The sequence below is a fragment of the Megascapheus bottae genome, chromosome 5 (genome assembly GCF_031878675.1).
Source record: "Megascapheus bottae isolate mThoBot1 chromosome 5, mThoBot2.hap1, whole genome shotgun sequence".
NCBI lineage: Eukaryota > Metazoa > Chordata > Mammalia > Rodentia > Geomyidae > Megascapheus > Megascapheus bottae.
Genome location: NC_143513.1, coordinates 29,854,337 through 29,869,621, shown reverse-complemented (window position 1 = coordinate 29,869,621; position 15,285 = coordinate 29,854,337).

Genomic DNA, 15,285 nt, shown 5'->3' with positions numbered 1-15,285 from the left:
ACTCAGCGTGGGGGATAGTTGTATATTTGTGGCAAGAAAGACTTTCCGTATATTTTGACTGCATAAACATCTGCATCCTGGCTATGATATGTGTTTTAGTTCTACAAGATAAAAATTGGGTAATGATTTCTTGACATTAGTGTGAACATCTGCATATGAACTTTCAGTGGTCTCAGAATAGAAGAAACATAATTAATTTTTTTACCATCCAGTGTATAGTTGCAGAAGGCTGAATTTTCTTTCCGTGTTACAAACAAAACACCATTAGGCCAATGATTGAATATAGAAGTTGATCAAGAAACCAGTTGACCTCTCTAAGATAGGCATAAAGAATTTACAGAAGATCAAAGCTATAACTCATTTCACCTCCACTGTACTTTTTTGTGCAATATATTTCTTTTCTTTAAAATCTAACTTTTACCAGTATCATAATGCCTTTATTATTAAAGTTTCAATGAACTATACAGATTTTAAAAATGTTTTCATTTGTATCATAAATAATACCAGATGACACCAAAGAGGCCAAAGGAGTCATAAAAACAATGTCAGAGAAGTGCCCACTCAGGCATTTGCAAATGTTTATTGAACAAATTCAACCTGCTGTAACCTGTAGTTATATAGACATACTGAATGATCCAAAGGTATAAATAGTGAAGATCATATTAAATAATTACCCAGATATTTCTAAATAGAAAACCTAACAAGCTTTTTTCAAGATGCCAGGTCATACTTTGTGTCTTTCTGCTTAGAAATTTCAGACTTCATAAAGCTTTATTTATTTCACTTGGGATTCAACGGTCAAAGCAACTGATTGTCCCAGAGGCTTTGGAGAAATTAATGTTATTTAGTAATTTAGATCTCTCTGATGAAGCTTTAAATATTGAAATTTTGTTTATGTGCTATTCAGGAAAGCAACATTTCACCCTTCCAGCCAATTCTTAGAAATTATTCTACTCACAGGACCACCTTTTTCTCCGTACCCATCCTGTGAGCATTGAAAAATAGTCTCATCTCTGATGCTTCTTTGCAAATCTTTTCCCTTATTACAGATAAGTTAATGACTAATACACATAGAGACATTCAAGTGTCAGTGCTTTCTAACATGTGTTTGAAGCAAATTCTGGTTATGTTAACCATTGAAGGAAATTGAAATCTTGGCTGATGTTGACAGACAGGGCTCCACAGGCCCTGTGAATCCTGTCCAAGAGAGTTCATCTGTCTTTGTCTCTCTATCTGTCTCTGTCTGCCTCTCTTTACTTTCTTTTTGTCTAGTAGTGGTGTGGGGCTTGAACTCAGATCCTTGAGTTCTCATGTTCATCTTATGGTTGGCCTTCTACCACTTGAGCTTCGTGGAGTTTTCTGCTCATACTGTCTTTAGATCTCAGCTGAGAACCACCAGTTCCCCTCTCTTTTTGCTTAGTGACTGTTCTATGAGGTTTTAGAAAACAATTGCTTTGTGTTTGAACAGCATGAATGCACCAGCCAGTGCTTCCCAACCTTTCAGGAATGGGTGGGTAGACATCTGAAATTCCAGGCTGCATTCCTCTTCCAGGAATGATTCTTCAGCGGTAAGAAATGCTGTGATTAGAGCTACAGCAATCTGCAGAAGCAGACTTACTCCAAACTGGTCAGTGAGTATGGACAATGACTGCCTTCAGGTAGAGGAGAGCATCCCAGCCTCAGAGTTTCCTGAGACAGCCCAAGGGTCTGTGCTGTGGGGCCTGATAGCTCAACTTCACCTTCTATCTTTCTACTCTCTAGTGGGAGGAGAACCATCTCAAAGCCGCCTTGATCTCCAGCTGAGACAAACCTTGGATGGAGAAGCACCATGCTGAGATAACTTTGTAGTGTCCATCCACAGGTGATCAATACTTACTAATTGTGACATACTTATGCAAAAATTACAGGAGGGAAATGACAGATGCTGCCATAATGAAAACAATCAAAGGCAATATTATCAGGTTTAAAACCCATATATGAAGCAGTGAGAAAGTATGCCACAGAAACCAGAATTGGGGCATGTCCCATTTCGGATACTAGAATTCTTAACCTTTAAAGTTCCTCAAAAATGCTCGTTATGAGAAGGGGTATCAATATGTGTGAAGTAATGCACCTTTTATATGCTGAATGTAACTGTAACTCTTTTATTAATTACAATAAAAATAATAACATGAAAAATGCTCATGTTATTCAAGATAAGGGCTCTGATCCAGATTGAAGTACACAAGGGAGACATAAAATAGAGACAAATAATTAAATCTGTTCTTTTTATGTTGGCCTTGGGGCTTGAACTCAGGGCCTGAGTGTTATCCCTGAGCTTTTTTGCTCAAGAGTAGCCCACTACTACTTTGAGGCACAGTCCTGCTTTTGATTTTCTGGTGGTTAATGGGAGATGAGACTCTCATTGATTTTCCTGCCCAGACTGGCTTTGAACTTTGGCCTCCAGACCTTAGCCTTCTGATTAGCTAGGGTTATAGGCATAAGTCACCAGTCAGTGCCCAGGAACAATCAAATCTTAATTGAAATGTTACCAAGTTTTCCTATTTATCCAAGCCTGTTATTAAACTTTTGAATTTTACTGTACTATCTCCCAAATTCTTTCCCAGTTGTTTTTTTTGTCCTTTTGATGATGTTCATTGTGTAATATCTTATTCCAACTAAAATGATCAGTTTAATAATATTTTTCATCTACTTTATCAGTATTAGATTTTCTTTTCATTTGGTGGTATATCTTTTGGACATTTGATTTTAAGAGGTTTAGTTATGTGTGTGTATGTGTGTGTATGTTTTTAGAAAGATTTCTTAGCTAGTATGTCTTGAGTTTTCATCTTTAATTTCCCTCAAATAATATTTATCCAATTTAATATTGTTGGATGCATAACAATTTCTAAGTTTATGTACCGGAGCTCAGTGAAAGTTGTGCTAGACATTTGGTCTCCTGATTCTAGCACATTTTTTATTCAGTTAGTAAATATTCTTAGTCTTACTAATATTCCATTATTTCTAGCAACAGTGTTCTTCTATTAATATTCCAATAAACAAAGTAGATGCTAAATTTTATCATCTTGTTTTTAGCTAGTTCTCTTGTAAAAAGATTCACCAAAACATTTTTATTATTAATGTTCATACTACTGTCCATGACTTTAATCTGGAAATATATAGTTTCCTCTTGATGTAGGAAAGTTTGGACTAATGATTTTCATTTATTGTTGTGTTTTACACAGCCTCAAAGTTCTTGAATCATGTTCTAACTACACCTTCATTAATGTATCACTTTTTTCCTTCTGGCATATTGAAGTTTAGATTTTTTTTATGATTCACTTGTGAGCATCTAGCCTGGTGTCTGTTCATTTTTTTAGTTTCATATTTAGCCATTTTATAATTTCCTTGTACTTGGATTATGTCCTTTTTATCATGGAAAATGTCCTCACAATTTTTAAAGACATTTTTATAAAAGCAGAATCTAATTTTTTAAGAATTTATTAATGTTGATTTTTACATCATATTTTAAATGACAAGTTTAACAAACAAGTGTTCAAGGACGGAATCTCTATTTACAATCACTGGGACTTAGTATTTAGAACTTAACAAAAATTAGGCTAAGGGTTTGAATGTCATAGAAACATATTAATTTAAAAAATAAAACATTATGTCTATAGAGTCATAGGTTTTATGTCTATATAGTTCTGTTTATATTTCCATTACCATGTTCATAGCTTTGGGTATGCAGTTATTGAGTTCTCACTCTTGTTCTCTTTGGATTTAATAGTCACATATTAGGGATACCATATACCTTTTCTTCTTTAGGGCTTGACTTGTCTCACTCAACATGAATCGCTCTAGGTTCATCCTTTTCCCTGTGAATGCCATTATTTTATCTTGTCTGTTGGCTATCCTCAACATTTCTGGTCATAAAAGAAATGCAAATCAAAACAACTCTAAGATTCCACCTCACTCCAGTTAGAATGGCCAGGATCAGGAAAACGAATAACAACAGAGGCTGGAGGGGATGTGGCCAGGAGGGATCACTACTACACTGTTGGTGGGAGTGCAAACTCGTTCAACTACCATGGAAAGCAGTATGGCAGTGCCTCAAAAGGCTAAACATAGAGCTCCCCTATGACCTAGCAATTCCACTACCCAACCATCCAGAAACTAGGGCATACTAAATCCACTAGCACAACAATGTTCATTGCAGCACTATTCACCATAGCAAAGATATGGAACCAACCTAGATGTCCCTCAGTTGATGAGTGGATCAACAAGTTGTGGTATTTGTACACAATGGAATTCTATGCTGCTGCCAGAAAAAACGACATCGCCCTATCTGTTAGGAAATGGAAAGACTTAGAAAAAATCATATTAAGTGAAGTAAGCCAGACTCAAAGGAAATTAGGCTCAATGGTTCCCCTCATTTATCATAATCAGTAGAAACCTTGGGCTCTACTAGCAGAGATCTGCAATAGAGCAAAATATTGATACATAAGGCCATATAGTATGAAGCTAATTGAAAGGACCTCCAGGATATTGAAACAAAAACCATATAACGAATGATTGTTTTCCTTAATGTACTATGTTATCTCTCATCTCCTTTGCTGTCCCTTGGTTATCTCATATTGTTACAGTATCTCACTTTGTTATCTGATATATTGAATTTACTTGTATTTGGTTATTTGAAATTTGATAGGGAAGGAGGGAAAACCAAGACAGGTGGGGAGTGTGGGGGGGAGCGTAATGGGTACCAAGACATGTGAAAGGGTATCAATGTATGTGAATAAATGCACCTTCTATCTGGCAAATATCATGTAACCCTTTTACTAATTACAATAAAAAATAAAAAAAAGAAAATGTCCTCACAATTTTTCAAAGACATTTTTATAAAAGCAGAATCTAATTGTTTTTTAAAAAGTGACTCAGTCCTCCAAATTTGTATTCTCTTTTTGTATATACAATATTCTTTCTTCTGAACCCTTTAAGTCATTTGCCTTAGTTTAATTTGCCTTGAAATTTAAATGATCTGGACAGGTTTGAAGACTGGATATATAGAGTGTAGATATTAAATATGAAGAAAAATCTTCCTATGTTCCTACTCTGTGTTATCCCATAGATCCAGCAAATAGGTGCTTGATGTAGACAGCCTCCAGTCACCCCTGCAAGGCTTTGCAGCAAGAATTATTGATGGGTAGGGTCACTGTATAGTTGCTGCATAGTTAGTACCAGCCCAGAAAATGCTTATTTTTGCTAAAACATGCTCATCACATCTAGTCTTCACTAGATTTAATTTATCCCAGTGTTTACTTTCATGTACTCATTCCACTAATTTCTATTTAAAAAATCTTCCTCTTAGCAAAATAATCAAAAGCCAAAGCTTGAAAATAAAGTAAGTGGGCTCTTGGGAATGTAACCCCAAATGTAAATATGACTAATACCAAGTTTTTCAAATTTGGCTGTAGATGAATTATCAACAACTTCTAATTCACAGGATGAAAATGACATCTTACCCAGTGAAGAAGCAACACATGGCTTGTTTTTAAAACTTCTATAGGAAGGGCCTGCCATGTCTACAAATTTCTGTTTTATAATCATAAATAGTTCACTCATTTAGAATTTTCAAGACTCTCAAATTGTCAAAGCAGCATTGAAAAAGATGAAAGATATGCAATGTCTGATCTTTTTATTTATTTTTACTTTTTTTGACCAGTTCTGGAGCTTGAATTCAGGGCCTAAGCACTTGGGCTTTCTCAATGGTAGAGCTCTACCACTTGATCCACAGCATTACTTCTGGTTTTTTTCTATATATGTAGTACTGAGGAATTGAACCCAGGTCTTCATGCATGCTAGGCAAGCACTCTACTACTAGGCCAAACTTCCAACCTTGCAATGTCCCATTTTAAGACTTAATTTAAAAAATACAACATAAATCAAGAGTTAATGACTGATCAGTACACATGTGGTCCAAGGGGAAAAGAACCATCAGTTGAAAAACAAGATGACTCTCTTGTCCAGGATGGTCACCCAGACTGCTACATTGACAAAGGTACGGAGCTGAGCTCTGGATTTCACTCCATGTATGAAAATGAGCTCAAAAAGTTTAGTAGGACACTGTAGTTACAATTATACCACATTAGAAGAAGCACAGAAGTCAATTTTGTCATGTCATATTTGGTAATAGATTCTAAAATTTGACACCAAAAACTTGGGCAAGACGAAGAAGAAGAAGAAGGAGAAGAAGAAGAAAAAGAAGAAGAAGAAGAAGAAGAAGAAGAAGAAGAAGAAGAAGAAGAAGAAGAAGAGGAGGAGGAGGAGGAGGAGGAGGAGGAGGAGGAGGAGGAGGAGGAGGAATAGGAAGGAGAAGGAGAAGGAAGTGAGGAAAGGGGAAGGGGAAGGAGGAGTTGGAGGAGGAGGAGGAGAAGGAGGTTAGTATGCTGTTTACTTAGCTTAGTATTTTGTTGGGTCCTAGGTTCAATTACCAAAACACTTCTGTAACTCGCCCCAAAGAAAAGTTAAGTAAATACAATTCATAAGAATTAACAGGTGTTGGATAGCCATCTATTTTGAAAGCAGGCACAGGATTTAAATAGGCATTTGTCCAAAGAAAATATTTTAATAGCCAAAAACATGTTTAAAAAGACATGCAGCGTGGCACAGGGGTTCCTTTCCTTCACTTGTTGTTACTCAGGATGCTCAGATCTGAGGATCACAGTTCATATCCAGCCTGAGTAAGATAGTCTATGGGACCCTTACATCTAATTAACCATCCAAAAGCCAGAAGGGGAACTGTAGCTCAAGTAGTAGAGTGATAGCCTTGAACAAAACAAAGCTCACAGACAGCACCCAGACTCTGAGTTCAAATCCCAGGACCAGCACAAAATTAAAAAAAAAAAGCTTTCCAACATTATTAACATATCCACAATTAAGGAAATGTCAATCAAATCACAATGAGATACCATTAATTTCCACCAGGATGATTGCTGATTCTCAGCAAAATGAGAAATGTTGTGTATTGTGTGGGGAAACTGAATTTGCCTTTACTGCTATTCTGAATTTAAAATGATTCAGATATAATAGCAAATATTTTGGTAGTTTCCTAAAAGCTAACCATAAAAATTACCACCAAAACCATCTCTCTCTGTAGTTATCTATAGGAGAGATATACAAACTTATAGCTAAGGGCAAGCAGCTAAGTATAGTGGCTCATGTGTGCAATCTCAGAAACTCAGGAGGTAGAAATGAGAATGATCATTTTTTAATATATTTTTTATTATATAGAGGGTTTACAGTTACATTCACCAGATAGTAGGTGCATTATTTCTCACACATTGATAACCCTTCTTAAATTTTTGTCCCTATTTCTCTCCCCACAGACCCTCACAATCATCTTGTTTTTCCCCTTCCTTTTCCTATTTCAAGTAATCAAATATATGTATATACAATATACCAGGCAACAAAGTCAGATCCAGGAAAATTATGAGATTAACCAAAGGGCAAAAAAGAGAAATAACATAATACATTAAGAACAACAATCACACAAGATAAAGCTCTTGTTTCCATATCCTAGAGATGCTTCCATTTAGCCTCATCCTATATGATCTTATGTATCTAGGTTTTGAACTATTGTAATCCTCTCTGCTAGGAGAGTCCTAGATGTATACTAATTATTACAAATGAGAGAAACCACTGAGACTATGAGAATGATCATTTTTTCAATTTATTTTTATTGTCAGGGTGATGTACAGAGAGGTTACATTTACATATGTAAGGTAGTGCATACGTTTCTTGTTGGACATTGCTACATCTTCTTCATGTTTTTCTTCCACTTTCCCTCTCCCCACCCTCCCAAATTCTGGACTTCATTTTCAACATATTGTCTTGAGTGTATCATTGCATTGGTTCACTCTTGGTCCTTTGTCTCACCATTTTTCTGTTCGCCTCCCTTTCCCACATTTGCTCACTAGCTATGTACATATGATCATATAAGATAATAAGTGAAATGAACTCTAGGATATGGAAACTATGTCTGTAATGCACTGGTATGTGTAGCATTATTTATAATGGCCCAGAATTGTTCCATAGATAACAAGGTTAGATGCATAAATTTTAAAATACAAAATCAATGGAATCTTACTGAAGTATAAAAAGAAAGAATATATCAATTTCCAAGTCTTCAGTTGGATAGAAGACAACCCCTTCATGGAAAATGAAGATGCCTGGCAGCAAACATACTATGTTTGCTCTAGTGAACTATATTTTCTATCTCTATATCTATATATTATATTATATTCCATGGCCTATCTTATGGCATATTCAGTACTGGCAAATCCTGACAGTATATTACAATTTTCTAGGACATGGAGGGATGGGTACCAGCTGTCTTGTGGACCAATAATTACATGTGACCCTACAGAAGGAAAAGAGGTTGTACAAAATCTTGAGAGCACTGAAGTGTATGTTTTCCATCGTTAATAGTATTTTGTGGGTATGTCATATAAATACTATGCAGAGATTTTCTGAAAGTTGGTTCAAATGAACGGTTGTTTACTTAGCATTTTTCTATGCTAAAACCTACATGTAGTGAGTCTACAATATGTTATTTCTTTCAGCAAAATGAATATCATTATAAAAATAATTTTGTATGAACCTAGAAATAATTTCAGTCATGTTTACTAATTCAGGAAATCAACCTTGTTAACCTAGTATTATTCCAGACAAGGGTTTTTCATATATATTTCTATTTGTTATGATTTATTTGATTCTGTATATATTTATGATTTAGTCATACTGCTAAAGTATCAGCAGATTTTACTTGTAAATGTACACTGTAGAGTAGCATTCGCAGAAAACAAAACCTAAAATGTTTTAAATGGGAGAATAAACATTCATAGGCAAGTGTCTATCTGTTTTATGGCCAACTAATTACCAAGAGTGTGTAATCATCCAGTTACATTTTCCTCCGAATCACTGTGAAGCACACGAAGACACTGAAAACTGGAGAAAGTTGAAAAGAAAAGAAAAAAAATCAATTCTGTTGCTATATTGTTAAACACAAGAAAATTCAACTTTCAACTTTGATTAGAGTTACCTGAAAGCTATACTGCCAAACAGAATATTTCTTTTGATAGAGCTCTACTTGTTCAATCCTTGCAAAGCTGGGATTTTCCTGGTATTTGATCAAAGAGTATAACACACAGTAGAAACTGCTGTCCAGCTTGAGTCATTGTGACTCAGAAGCCAGGAAATTTCCAAAGAGGAGCCATTGTTCCTGAGAAGCTTTATAGATTCATTTCAAATGATAATTTTCTTTCAGGTTGAGAGCACACGTTTTTATCTCAGGCATAAGTAAAATATCTGTAATCCCAGACCTGCAGTTTCAGATGAGTACTGTTTAAGTAGCTTTATTTTTAAATATAAAATCAACAAAAATGTTGGTTCTTTGTGATGCTGTCTATACAATTTCACTTACAGGTATGGGCAAAATAGTAAAAGTTCACAGGAACTCGTGGATTTGGGATGAGCTTCATCATTATGCCTGTACAGATCAGATCATGCCTCATATCATCAAGACAAAAAAAAGTTGTTTACTTGATTCCCCAAAGAAAAATAAGGTTCCATATTATCAACTGCTCTATGTATTTTCAGAGGAGAAGCTATGGGATTGAAAAATTGCAAATAAAAGTGAATTTGATTGTATAACAAAATACATTATATCTTGACAAAATAGTGCTATATAAATAAACATATTATGACTTTAAGGGATTTACAGGTGTGTGTGTGTGTGTGTGTGTGTGTGTGTGTGTGTGTGTGTGTGTATCTGTGTCTGTGTTTGTGTCTGTATGTGAGAGTCCTGAGGCTTGGATTCTGGATGCAGGTGTTATCCCTGAGCTTCTGTGCTCAAGACTAGTGCTTTACCTCTGAGCCATAGCTCCACTTCGGTGGTTAATTGGAGAGAAGAGAATGATGCACATTCTTGCATATGATGGCTTCAAATCGTGCTCTTCAGATCTCAGCCACATGGGTAGCTAGGATTATCAGCATCAGCTACTGAGAGCAAGTGGATTTAGAGTTTTTTAGAAATACATGTGTGCATTTAATGTTTATTATTGGGACCAGATATTGCATTTGCTCTGCTAAAAAAATTGACATTGAAAATAAGGCTAGTTTATTGAAAACTAATTTAATCAAGACATAAGTAGAAAGACTTGGAAAATGCGTTTCTTCCTCTAACTTAGAAAGCATTTCTTTTGTGTTGCTGGATCTTACAAGATGACACATGATCAAGTTTTTGCTGAGGAAACTGTGACACTGAATCCACAAATTTTAACTTCGTCATGAATATGTAATTAAAAAGGCAACATTCCTCTTACTTATACAAACAAAATTACTTGAACTATTTAAGAGAAGATAATATTTTTAATTTTTAAGGAACTTGCCCATGCAAATATTGCAGAATGATGACATATGGGATAAGAAATTTTACATAATCAGCCCCAAGATAGGATAAACTAGTCTTGTGTACCCAACAGATGTGTACTTACAACAAACAGACTTTAGGAACCTCTGCCTCTTTGTGAGTTGCACATGGATTAAATATTTGTCGACACTTGGCTTGAATTTGTAATGATGCAAATTGCTGTGTTAGAATGTTTCTAAAGAACTTAATCTTTATTAAATGCCAAATTTTCCTCTTTATATGCTTAGCAGGTGTGTTCCTTCTTGGTACAATATTTAAGTGGTGAAATAAAATGCAGTAAGAAATGAGATTCCATCATAAAATAGGCTAGGGAGATTATGCCCCCTGCTTACTGGGAAGTGTTATCAATGTATGTTCAGTTCTCAACTTTGACCTTAATCTAACAGCAGTGGCAAATCTGACAGATACCCAAAACAAGAAACTGCTTGACATATTGGAAGCATTTGGATTTGACAGCGAGAAACAAAAAACATTTTCCTTAATAATGTGAGCTGTCAGTGAACACAGACCATACTAAGCCTTGAAGATTCATTGTTCATTCAGGAGAGTTTTGGGCAGTACTTAGAACTGGCATGTGTGTGTGTGTGTGTGTGTGTGTGTGTGTGTGTGTGTGTGTGTGTATGTGTGTGTATGTGTATGTATATATATATGTCTATAAGGGAATTAAAAAAAACAGGTATTATACACTGTTAGGCAAGATAAGTTATTAGGTAAGAAGCTGTTTGGTAGACTTTATAATGCCATAAGTGGAGTAATTTAGCATGGGGCCTAGACATGGCTAAACCAATGAGCAGGAAGGGACTCATCCTAGCACAAGGATTCCCCACCCCCACCTCTGCAAGAACCTGCTGAGACCTGATCACTCCACAGATAAAATAGCTTCAGAGAGAAGGCAGACTCTTGGACTGACTTAAGGCAGCAGACATAAAGCAAGAGGGATGCATAATTATCTCAACCTTCCCCTAGTTGCCCAAAATATAAAGCATCACTGGACACTAACAATGCACATCCAAAATATCGCCATATGGACCTAAAACTGAAGTTCATACTGAGAAATATTTTCCCCTTTGTGAGGAAGAAACACCATCTATTACTAGTGAGAAGGAACTGAAGACCTACTTTAATAAACTAAATAGTTTGTAGTTTGCATCAAAATGGTTGTTCAGTCTCTAGTAATGTTTGTAAAATCCCAAATGAAAAGGCCTTATTCATATTGGTATATTCAGGTGGGTATTCAGTCAAGTGTAGTTTATTTGCTAGGAAGAGCAAACTTTCTGTCAATGTGTTTCTTTATTGGTCAGTGATATGGCCACAGAATTCAGTGCAAATATTAGTCTCACAAAGTACGAGAAGATGCGAATTTGTGTATACTCCTGTACTACTCAAACCATCAGTGAGTTAAAGTAAATTGTGAGCCTTTTCTTTCCTCTGAAAATACCACAAAATATGTAAATTTATTTAAAGTGGTTATAAGTGTTTACCATATCACAAAGACAGTGTTTTTGGACAGGAGAAATTCAGGTTATACAATCAATATTCAAAGGCAGTCTCATTTTTAAAAAGGCTCCTTGGCAAAGGAGAAATGAAAATAGCTTAAATTGCTAAGCATTTAAACAGAATAACAGTAAAACATAAATAGAAATAAAATAATATTTTTACAATTTTAAAGCAAAGGAAGTCTTCTCAAAATAAAAACAATTAAAAAATCTTTTGTGTTTATATAAACATCACTAACAGAAAAACATCATGTGACAATTGTGAGAAGTGATATATATATATATATATATATGCACAACAAAAGTGGCATTCTTAATGAAAATGCTCTTGTAGATCCTTCAGTGAAAGACCACTAACCCTATTTAAAACACAGAAGCATGAACAAGTATTGTATTAAAGAAGCACATTTATGTGATTTCATTTCAAAAACAGAATATTTCAGTACCCTTGTAATTATGTAAAAGCAGCCTATGACATGAATAAAATTCCTATTAGAGGCAGGAAATTAGCCAATAGATACACATCACATATGAAAGAAGTTAGAATTTGTTAAAGGAATGAGGAAAAGAGATTGTCCTGTATTGTTAGCAGCTTGACTATTTAGAGTATTTTTCACACTGTTTTTTTTGTTGTTGTTTGGTTGTAGGGCTTGAACTCAAGGGCCTGGCTGCTGTCCCTGAGCCTCTTTTTGCTGAAGGCTAGCAATCTGTCACTCTGAGCCTCTTCTAGTTTTTGAGTGGTTAATTGAAGATAAGAATTTCCTGGGAACTTTTCTACTCAGACTGGCTTTGAACCACAGTCCTCAGATCTCAGCCTCCTGAGTAGTTAGGATTACAGGCTTGAGCCACTGGCACCAGAATGTCACACATTATGAGACAATGTATACAAAATAAAAATTGCCAAAGTCCCTGGTTCTGATACCTCACGCTTATAATCTTTGCTACCGATGAGGCTGAGATCTGAGGATCAAGGTTCAAAGTCAGTTGGGGTAGAAAAGTCCATGGCACTCTTATCACCACATAAGAGTCAGAAATGGTGTTTGGACTCAAGTGGTATAAAGTGGTATAGGGCTAGACTTGATCAATAAAACTCAGAGCTAGCTCCAAGGCCCTGAATTCAAACCCTAGGACAAGCACACACATACATAAAAGCTTCATAAGCCAGTTCTAGCAATTCCCCTTTGTGAATTTTTAAGGTCATTTGTGGTTGGGTCAATTGCACTTTATCCAAATGATTATGGGATTATAGTTATTAGAAAACAAGTGAAACAATAATTTTACTATAATTATGTGTACTTTATATTTTTCCTTCCTCTCGACTAAACATTTATCTTTAAGAAAATAACTTGGAATGAATAAAAATACTTAATGAAGTATTTAAAGATTTTTCTTATACAAAAGAATGTGGAACTTCTTATAGTTTTCTTGTTTTGAATTGGTATATTGTGATAGTCTAACACCATACTGCACATAGCACCCATGGGTTCACTTCCAACTCATCATTAATGTAAAATAATTTCACACATCCCTGGAATCTAAGGATTCATGTTTGGCTCATATGTAGATGTTAGACCTATATTAAAGTATGACATATATTAAAGTATGTCCAGTTCCAAAGGCATGCATTTAATTGTGTGTATGTGTACATATATATATAGATACAGATATATTGACTAAGATATAATATTTTCAGGGTTAAGTTTCCTGGTGTAATCACTCTGAGCAAATAGGCATTTGATGAAATGAGTATCAGGAAACTGAAGCATGACTGCTTCAAATTAAGTTTAAAGGACAGAGACAGAAGGATGGAACATAAAACAGGGAGAAAAATAGTGATTACAGTCATACTACTGGAGATACATTCATAAAAATCAAACTAGGAAATTTAGGGCTGAGTGTGGATAAGTGATGGGGGAAATGATGGAAAAGATGGCACTGATTAAGATTCAAGTTACACATAAATGGACATATTAAATGAAAACCCCTTTATAAACACTTGGAAAAGTAATTTTAAAAAAAGAAATACTGTGAATTGAATACCACAAAACTTTAACAGGTTATACATGTTCACAGTATAACCATCTGAAAAAATATGGCTAAGGTTAGTCATCAAAATAGCCTAATGTAGAACATTACTAGCATTCATATATATATATATAAATCATTCAATTGCCTTTATTTTTATAGATATTTCTGATGAAACTAGAGAAAATAAAGCTTGTAGTATTTGCCTATCAACATTCATTTGGATGTCAATTTACATCAAATTTATCAATGAAATGCTAGGGATTTAACAATAACCAATAGCAGTAGAAAGGAATTTAGAAGCTCCTTTTTTAAATAATCACCTAAAGTGGGTTATTACCACAGGAAAAAAGGAGAATGGAAGACAGAAATAGAAAAAAAATCACTGTATTCAATGGATAACATTGTATTAAGTTCTTATATATATTTTTTATTGTAATTAATAAAAGGGTTACATGATATTTGCCAGATAGAAGGTGCATTAATTCACATACATTGATACCCTTTCACATGTCTTGGTACCCTCCTCCTCCCCCATCTTGATTTTTCCCCCCTTCCCTATCAAATTTCAAATAACCAAATACAAATAAATTCAATATATCAGATAACAAAGTGAGGTACTGTAACAATATGAGATACCCAAGGGACAGCAAAGGAGATGAGAGATAACATAGTACATTAAGGAAAACAATCATTTGTTATAAGGCTTTTGTTACAGTATCCTGGAGGTCCTTTCAATTAGCTTCATATTATATGGCCTTATGTATCAAGGTTTTGCTCTTTTGCAGATCTCTGCTAGTAGAGCCCAAGGTTTCTACTGATTATGACAAATGAGGGAAACCATTGAGCCTAATTTCCTTTGAGTCTGGCTTACTTCACTTAATATGATTTTTTCTAAGTCTTTCCATTTCCTAACAAATGGGTCGATGTCGTTTTTTCTGACAGCAGCATAGAATTCCATTGTGTACAAATACCACAACTTGTTGATCCACTCATCAACTGAGGGACATCTAGGTTGGTTCCATATCTTTGCTATGGTGAATAGTGCTGCAATGAACATTGTTGTGCTAGTGGATTTAGTATGCCCTTGTTTCTGGATGGTTGGGTAAATGCCAAGTAGTGGAATTGCTGGGTCATAGGGGAGTTCTATGTTTAGCCTTTTGAGGCACTGCCACACTGCTTTCCATAGTGGTTGAACGAGTTTGCACTCCCACCAACAGTGTAGTAGTGATCCCTCCTGGCCACATCCCCTCCAGCATCAGTTATTATTCATTTTCCTGATCCTGGCCATTCTAA